This window comes from Peromyscus maniculatus, chromosome 2 (genome assembly GCF_049852395.1).
Source record: "Peromyscus maniculatus bairdii isolate BWxNUB_F1_BW_parent chromosome 2, HU_Pman_BW_mat_3.1, whole genome shotgun sequence".
Classification (NCBI taxonomy): Eukaryota; Metazoa; Chordata; class Mammalia; order Rodentia; family Cricetidae; genus Peromyscus; species Peromyscus maniculatus.
This window is the reverse complement of record NC_134853.1, coordinates 2,587,808-2,597,183: the sequence shown is the minus strand read 5'-3', so window position 1 is coordinate 2,597,183 and position 9,376 is coordinate 2,587,808. Positions and strand designations below refer to the sequence as shown.

The window sequence follows — 9,376 nt, the reverse complement described above, 5'->3', positions numbered from 1 at the left end:
GTTTGGTTCATGTTCTAAAGAGCTGCACCCAGTCTGAGGATGTCACATGACCATGAATTCCTTAATCTTCTCTTCACTGAAGCAAGGAAGTAGCCTTGATGAACAGAACCGTTCTCGAGACTTACCACCAGGTAAGGAGACTCCGTGGGCTAGTGCCCAGGAAATGACATTGGGTGGCCTGGAGAATGATGACAATTGCTCCCTCCTGTGTCTGCGTTCACAATATGAAATTTGCAAATTGGAGAGACTTTTGGCAAGTGAAAGTTTTGCACTTCTAATTTTTTATAACTTTTGGGGTATAATAAAGGTCATCCAATTTTTCAGAATCATCCATCTAAACTTTTTTGGTCCATCTGTTTTTGTCCTGGCAGGCACAGTAGTAAATGCCTCATTTCAGAGCTGCTTCACTGCTCTTCCAGAACACGGAGAAGAGAGCACTCAGAATTATTATTAATTTCTAAATTAAATGGGCCAGGTCTTATGCTGTCCTAAAAATGGAAACATTCCCCTCCCCAAACTATACAGGGGGTAAGACTGGAGTGCGCTTTGTGGGAGAGGAGCTGTCAAAGTCGTTGCATGAAAAGACAATTAACTGTTGGTGAAGCTGGCAGTGGGGCCCTGGAGAGGGGGGAGGGGCAGGAGATGAGAGGGTCAGGTTGTGACTCCCTTCGGCAGTCCATGTGGCTCCTCGCTGGCAGAGTGCCTCTCGATGTCAAAGCGAGCTGAGTGTGCCAGAAACGGTGCCTGCCTGCCGGGTGAGGAGAATGCGGCGCTGGGGCTGAGCTCTTCCGCAGCGGCGGCGATTTTCTCTCTTTGCCTCCCTCTCCTCTTGTTTTTAAGCGAGGGCAGTTTTGAGAAGCGAGCACAGGATAAGCTCCGTCCAGTTATTTTCAGGAAGCTGTGTCAAGCCCTGAGGTAACGTTTTTGGAGATGGAATTAAGTACGAAGTTGGAGTTGAAAAGGGACAAAGCTCGCCGAGGTTAACTATTATTATCCAAACTTGGCTGAGTTGGAGCTTTGTCCTAAGATGTGGTAAGCTGAGCTGGTCATTTGGAACCAGCCCGAGAAACAAGGCCAATGAGTCTCCAGGTACTTGTTCTTGGCTCTGCCAGCAGCTTGCTCTGTGCCCTTGGGAGAGATGCTTCAAACCAGCTTCTCCCCATGGAGGGCGAGGGAAAGGGCGTGTTTGAAAGGAACCCAGGAAAGTGTGACGTTTAATCAAGCTTTGTGAGGCTTTGCTGGTGTGGCTCTCATCATCTTCTGCCTAATAAGTGATCTTAATCAGGAGGCTGCCTGGGCAAGGGCTGAAGAAACATAGTAATTAGCACTGTGCAGCTCAGCATAATTAAGTACAAATGAGGCCTCAAGGTCATCTGGTCCCGACATTTGTTTCTTGGGGTAACGAGTCTACAATCTGGTCGAATCCTTTCATTTGACTTTGCAGACTGCTTTGCCAGGAGTTCGGAGCTCATGTGTCTGCTGCGCCCTTTACTGCACCCAGCTGCGTTTTCAAGGCTTTAGCCTGCTGAAGGCATTGGGCTAAGTGGGTTGTAGGTATTAGCTCATTGGGTTGTTACAACAGATTTAGGAATAGATGGTTTTAAAATAGTGTTTACTGTTCTCAAAATAAACGATAGCATTTTTCATATTAATTGGAGTAATTTCAAGGTTACAGAAAAGTTGCAGTTAAGAAACCAATTTTTTTTCATTGAACCATTTCAGAGCAAGCTGCAGCCATGATGCTCTACCATTCCAGAACATCTTATCGAGTGTATTCACCTCAGTATCCCGCACCTTCAGATTCAATATGACATCTGTGAAACCCACAGACCCTGGGCCGTGTGCTGTCCTTAGTTGCCATGCCTTTGGAAACCCATCCAGTCTGGAACAGTTCTCTTTGCTCTTTATTTTGTGGCATTGATTCCTCTATAAAGAACATTTCAGTTTTGTATTTTTTTTTTTTTTTTGAGATGATGGCTCCTTATGTGGCCCAACATGGTCCTAAGTTCCCGATCCTCCTCCTTCAGCCTGCTGAGTGCTGGAATTACAGCCTAGTCTATAGAATAGCTTGAGTAATCGTTCCTCATGGTGAGATTCGTGCTCTGCATATTTTTGAAAGGAACATCTAAGAACTGATTGTGTTGTCATTGGCTCCTATCAAATGGCACATGGTTTTGTTTGTCTCTTTGCTACTCATCTGTGTGTGTGTGTGTGTGTGTGTGTGTGTGTGTGTGTGTGTGTGTGTGTCTGCACAGGCAGGTGCACAAGCCCATGAGTGTGTAGGTCAGAGGCTGAGGTTGCTGTCTTGCTCTGTCACTAGCCATTTTATTTTGTGAGACAGGATCTCCTATTGAACACAGAGCTCATCGATTCCCTAGACTGGCACCCCCAAGAGCCTTCTGTTTTCACTGCTTCATTACTGGGATTACAGCCTCCAGCTGCTGCTCCTGGTTTGTACTGGGGTGCTGAGGATCCAAACTCAGCTCCTCATGCTTGTACAGCTGGCATGTTACCCAATAAGTCAGCTTCCCAGGCCTTCATAATGCCATAATACTAATCTTGATCTCCTGAGATCCCACTGGGCCTATTGCAAAACTGCTATACCCTGTTTGTAATTAATAAGTATCTGGTGTGTGTGGAAGACTGTTGAGATTATGGGGATAATTCCCACGAGATAATGGAAATAATCTCTGTCAAACTTTCACCCATAGGTGTGGGGCCATTGGTGTGTCTCACTGAAGTAATGCTGACTTTCTGAGTTCACACTGCTTTCACAGTAATCAGATAGCATTTTGTTGTAAGGAAAATCTTTCTGCTCTCCTGATTCATTCATCCACCCATCCATCCATCCACCCACCCATCCATCCATCCATCCATCCATCCATCCATCCATCCATCCATCCATCCATCTATCCATCCATCCTTTCAGTACTGAATAGATGCTGAGATTCTTTTCTTTACCAACAATACTATCATTATTCACTGGACACTCATGGCACCATATTTGTCCTGTGAGACTCCCCTTTGTGCCCTCTGGCAGTCTGTTTTTTAAGCGAAGGAAACTCCAGACCAGCTCGTTTTTCCTAGACCCAGCCGGTTCACCGGCTATTTCTGTACAAATCCCTGAATCCTTTTAGTGGAACTCAGTATTTAGACATTGGAATTCAGGCACTGGGTGGGAACACTGTCACTGGGCTCTTTTCAGCTAGGAAATAATGCAGAGATGTACATATACACATTGTGCTCACAGCTGTAGGTTCACACCATCTTCCTGGCTTTCATTATTTCATATATTTCCCCCTTACATGTACTGAATTGTGCCAATCGCTCCTTTGTACCCACTGAAGTAGACCAGTGCTTCCGACATACATCATCTCTGCATCTTTTCACAGGAAGTGCTCCAATACACTGTGTAGCTACCACACCACTAAGACATCTGGTTTACAGGTCGAATGCTTTCCAGATTGAATTATTCAGAAAGAGAGCAGAAGAGAGATGGAAGACAAGTTTACTAAAAATTAAATTTAAATTAGAAATTAAATTTCTAGAACTAAAAATTAAAATTTTTTTTAAAAAATTAAATTAAAAAATTTAATTTTAAAATTAAAAAATTAAATTATTTTTAAAATTTATTTAATTAATTAAAAATTAATTAAAAATAAAGCTGATGCTGACTAATTGAATTATCCCATTATTTGTTGCTTTCCATTGAGAAAACAATGTCTGTTTTATCTATGAGAAAGAAATTCTACACTCTTCTCAGGAGTTGATGTTAGTGGAAGCAGTCTATTCTATTCAGGATACATTTGTCTGTGTATAACAGTGACCCTAAAATATTTGTGGCTTACACAAGACAGATTTTTTTTTCTGGGTAGCATGTGTGTGTGTGTGTGTGTGTGTGTGTGTGTGTGTGTGTGTATGTGTGTGTGTGTATCTGTAAATGTGTGGATCTGGAAGTGGAGTCCCTAGAGTCCAGAAGAAGATTTTGGATTCTCTGAAGCTGGAGCACAAGTGGGCGAGGGCTACTCCATGTGGGTGCTGGGACCTTCACTCAGGTCCTCTCAAGAGTAGGCCTTCAATTGCAGGGCCATCTCTCCTACTTCCTGCATATTACTTTCTAAACTAACACATGCAAAGCACTATTCTAAGTGCATTACATACTTTATCCCATTCAGTCTTTAATGTGTGTGTGTGTGTGTGTGTGTGTGTGTGCAATTACATATGTGTGTGTGCACGTGGCGGCCAGAGGACAACCTTGGCCACTGTTTCTCAGGTGTTGTCAGCCTCGTTTTTATTTTAGACATTTGTGTGTGTGTCCAAGTGTATCACACATGTGCATGGAGGTCAGAGGGCAACTCTGTGGAGTCAGCCCTTCACTGTCACCTTAGTGTAAAGGTGACCAGTGGAAATCCTGGAAACCAAACTCAGCTCATCAGCTTGTGCAGCGAGCACCTCTCCTTCCTGGATTATCTCACTGGTCCCATCAGCTTTTGAGACAGGGTTTCTTATTACCTTACAACTCACCAATGAGGCCAGACTGATGGTCAGTGAGCCCCAGGGACTCTCCTGCCTCTGTATCCCCAGTGCTGGGGGTGCAGGTCCACATGGCCATCTGGCTGGCTTTATCTTCATCGGGGTTCTGGAGGACTGAACTTAGGCCATAACGCTGTCAAGTTAGACACGATACCAACTGTGCTGCCACCCCACTCCTGGTTCCAGTTTTAAACCTCTAGTAATAGCTTCCTGTACCTTCACGGTCTCACTAACGCTAGTTGTTGAAACGAATGCAGGCGTGAGTTCAGGAAGCCTTAACAGTCACAATGGTGCTTCACGTTTTCTGAATTCTGCTTTGTTCGGATCATGCTTCATCTTTAACTCAACAGTGCTGTCCTCACTTAAATGAAACTGATACCTAAAAAAGAGTAAAAGACAAGCATCCATCAGATGCTAATTTAACCAACAGTCACACTTTCCGTAATAAAGTTTTCTGTGTAGCATTTTTTCCCCTGTGATTCATCACACTGTAGCTGGAAGATGCAGAATCAAATATTAGTAAGCACCCAAACTCAGAAAGGATGGGCCGGTTCAGAGCAGGCCAGAATTCGGAAGGAGGAACCTACATTTAGGAGCGCAACCAGAATGCTTTTGGAGTCGTTTTAATTACAGATGCCCATGGACTCCAAACATATTGCCTCAAATGTTTATGCATGCCTTTTATGTAAAATGATTTCATAAACTGAGACCACATCATGTGCCTGTGTGCATATTTCCTTGTGACATAAGCAAATCACCCGACAGAATCTTTTTCCTAAAATAAAGTGCCCTGAAATTTTTGGACACAAGGACTCTGGCTTGGTGGCCTACTTAGATGCCACTCTTGGTCCCGCCATCAATGAGAACTTACTACTCCCGCCCGCTCTTGCTTGCCATCTGGGAGAAGTCGTAGTATCCATTTACACTTCTTACTCAGGGGTGTGAGTCACTGGCGTGGGGCTTGTCAGGGATGCGAAGGATGGGAGGTGTCTTCTCTGGTAGTTACTAGATTCTAGAGAGTGGACGAGCCTCTGTCTTCCAACCAGCGCAAGAGCCTTTTAGGAAGTTTATAACAAAGGTTCAAATGGAAGCACTTTGCTTACAGTTGGCCCAGGCCTGGGGCTGGAGTTGGCCTGTGGGCCTCTGTGATGGTTGCTATTAACTGGCTGCTTTGCAGAATCTAGAATCCTGTAGAAGACAAGGCTGTGAAAGACTCTGTTGACTGGGTTAATTGAGATGGAAGACGCATTAGAAATGAAGGCAGTACCATTCTGACAGTGGATGCATCGTGCCCAGCTGCCTCATGATCCTGCTCCGTTGCCGCCCACCTCTCGCCTTGACGGACTGAAGCTTCCAACTGTGATCCTCAGCAACCCTTTCTGTAAGTTGCTTTGCTTAGGTATTTTGTTGTAGCAATGAGGAAAACAAGCAATGCAGTTCAGTTTCCTCTGCAGGATTTAGTGTCATTGCGGAGCAGAGCTACCCACCTCACCTTTCTTACCTCATTTGAGAGTTAGGGAAACCAAACCCGGAGGGGAGAACTCAGCTGCAGATGGAGGGAGATTCTGCTGCAGGAGAGATCCAAAATGCAGGGCTGGACTCCTAGTTAAAGCTCTGCTCTGTTCTTGTGCAATTCCATTCTCTTCTTTAGGAAGAGTTTTGAAAGTCTTTGAAATTCAACTGATGATCTCACCAGTAATCCTTATCTATTTCTATTTGCTGAGATAGCTGTCATTTTTGCCTCAAGACTCCTAAACTTGCTTGGTTGTCCCACAGGAAGTGATGTGGCCCCAGAGCTTTGTAAATTCAGAGGTGAACTGCCAACTTTAAAGTGGAAAACAACTTTCTCCTGGGTTCTATCACTAATATTTGGGGTCACATTGGGTGTCTTTTTCTTATTTTCTCACCAGTTCATTACAAAACCAAGAGCTTGGGCTCTAACCTACAGAACACTTGGCCTGTCCTAGCGGCTGGACCCAGCCCCCATCCTACAGAATAAAAAGCCCAAGCTCTGGACTTGAAATCCCACCAATCCTCACCCTGGAAAGCGTCACTCTCAAATGTTCCCTGTCCCTGAAACTCTATATAAACCCTGTCTCTGTTCTGTTCCCTGCTGTTTCTCGCCCAAGCAGAGGCAGCCACTCTCCTGTCTTTTCCCTCCTAATAAATCACTTGTGTGAGGTTTGTTGTGTGGTGTGACTTTGTGGTGTGCCTTGGTTCCCAGCTGCCAGCATACCTTTCCATCCACACTGTAATGCTTACAACCTGCCAAATAGTTTATTTTGGAATTAGGTATAAGTAATTAAACTATGATATGCAGTGGCTGCCCATAAGGAAGCTGTTGAAGATTGGTGATACTCTAGGCTTCTTTATTTTCAGTGTTTAAAGTTGAGGTATGGGCCATTCACTTTATTTTCAGTAAGTGTTTAAAGTTGAGGTATATTTAGGTTTTTTTGTCACTTTTAATGATCAACCTGGTCCTATTGAGATTTATTGAAAAAAAATCTGGGCAACATCTTGTAAAATCTCTAAAAATCCTATCTACAAAGAGCTAAGAACTAACAAAATGGTAAAGACTCATTTTGACAAGACCTCAAAGACAGAAATCTAGAAACACAAACCTAGTACTTGAGATGACCTTTATCTGGGGATAAGAGGGGGCTTTTGCTACCCTGGAATGTGTGGAAGACAGATAGGCTAAAGATGGCCGAGCTGTGCTTGTGGTAGCATTGGAGACTGTGTTTGTGGCACACCACAGATGGAGGCTGGTGGTCCTGCAGAAGCGAGATTTGTTTGAACACTGAGACTGAGAGTGGGCTGCCCAAGGGATGACCCAGGGACGACAACAATGCAGACACAAGCCATTCACTGCACCTGGCCAGGCCTTCTGGCATCTGTGATTTCAGATCCTGAAGCTCACACACAGATTGAACTCTCAGAGGAACTCACATTGCTGGTGCCCGGGCTCCAGGCAGAAGTAACTGAACATCCTCTCACAGAGATGACAAAGGTCACGCTGGTCGTTAAACTATTACTGTCAATTTTCTTTTTCAGTTCCAACATCAATTATATAATTGAAGATAACATGCACACAAAGATGTAAGGAAGCAGAAATTAGAGCTACCATGAACAGCACACCTCTGAAGCAGATCCAGGGGCCATCAGGAGAGTAGAATGACCAGAAGCAGACTGGCTTCAGGCAGGCCGGTGGAGGTAAAACTCAGACTTTCATCACAAAGCTGGAAACTGTAAAGAGTAACATTGCATATTTGGAAGAGGTAGATTATGAATTCTATGGAATTGAAAAATGTAATGCTAAGACTCGATGTCGTGTTTTACAGATGTGTTGCAACCGTGAACTACTTCTTGTTGGAACAACATGGTGTTGACAAGTGTCTCTGTTTTATTTTGCTTTCTTGGACTGTGTGTTTCTTAGTGCCTGGGCTTCTCCATACTTCTCCTTCTAGTTCATCAACTCTCAGGTGAGATGTGAAGCGGTGGCTGGAGATGAGCGTGCCTGTGCCCTCAGTACCTCTCTCTTTAGTGGTGGTTTATTATGGGTTTCCACCAGCGTTGCAGCTGCTGCTTCTGCCCATCTGTAAGAGATGATTTGGGCTGGAGAGATGGCTCAGAGGTTAAGAACACTGGCTGTTCTTCCAGAGGTTCTGAGTTCAATTCCCAGCACCCATATGGTGGCTCACAACCATCTGTAATGAGATCTGGCTCCCTTTTCTGGCCTGCAGGGATACATGCAAACAGAACACTATACATAATAAATAAACAAATCTTAAAAAAAAAGAGAGATGATTTTTCTTTCTGTTTTTCTTTATTGCAACATTTCCAGCAAGATAGCCAAATTTAAACATACACTAACCCCAAATTTTCAAGATTTTAGGCTGAGAAGAGGAGCTGAGACCAGAAACATGGGCCCCTTTATCTTGATGTTAGGGAATCCTGTGGCTCTGAGGGTGTTAAGCATTACAGCAGTGGTTCTCAACCTTCCTAATGGTTGACTCTTTAATACAGTGGAGACTCCCAAGCATTCATTTTTGTTGCTACTTCATAGCTGTAATTTTGCTACTGTGATGAATCATAATATAATATCTGATATGCAGGATATCTGCTATTCGACCCCTTTGAAAGGGTCAATCAACCTCAAAGGATTGCTATCCACTTGCTGAAAACCACTGCATTACAACATTATGTGATTGTTGACATCTGACTCGCAGTAGACTGACACTTCAAGACAGCTCAGCACAATTGTTCTCTTATTCTTTTGAAGGTACTTGCTTAGCTGTGGCATCTGAATCTGGATGACACATTTGAAGGAGAGTGTAGTACAAGACACGCTAAATAGCATGAAGATGAAAAGCCAGCCAAACCCAAAATGTGGTGACAAAGGGATATTTTATTTTATGTATATGTTAATGATTGGTAGGAACGTTGATGGAACCCAAACCAGAGACACTGCACCTGAGTGCTGTAACCAACACCTCCCTGGTTGTGGACGTTCTGTATGTTTGTAGATCAAACTCAGATTTGGGAGCAGGGTCTATGCTCACAGGAGGAAGAGGCTGGGACGGGAAAATGGAAAATTTTGACATCCAAATGAACCAGCTGGGGTTTAGAAGAGTGTGTTCTGCCCTTGGTGGGCAGGAAGACAGCTGGAGTGTAAGCTGAAAAGCCAGGATGCAGCCCAGAGATGGAAAAGGGCAATGACCTCAGAGCAGCTTCCAGCACAGGTTCCAAGCGGGGCACAGTCACCCTGGGGACTGAAGGAAGCATGGCTAGCTAGTCCTGTCCATCTATTCTTAAACAATCATGCTCTTAAGCATTTTATATA

General features: G+C 44.1%; 1 long non-coding RNA gene across 1 annotated transcript; it reads left to right on the top strand.

Moving 5' to 3' along the window:
• Nucleotides 1–589: 589 nt before the first annotated feature.
• On the top strand, nt 590–8,331 carry LOC121827116 (uncharacterized). The gene is made up of 4 exons (XR_013048911.1): nt 590–915; nt 5,711–5,914; nt 7,588–7,746; nt 7,875–8,331. It is a non-coding gene; the product is annotated as an uncharacterized LOC121827116 (long non-coding RNA).
• The last annotated feature ends 1,045 nt before the right edge of the window (nt 8,332–9,376 follow it).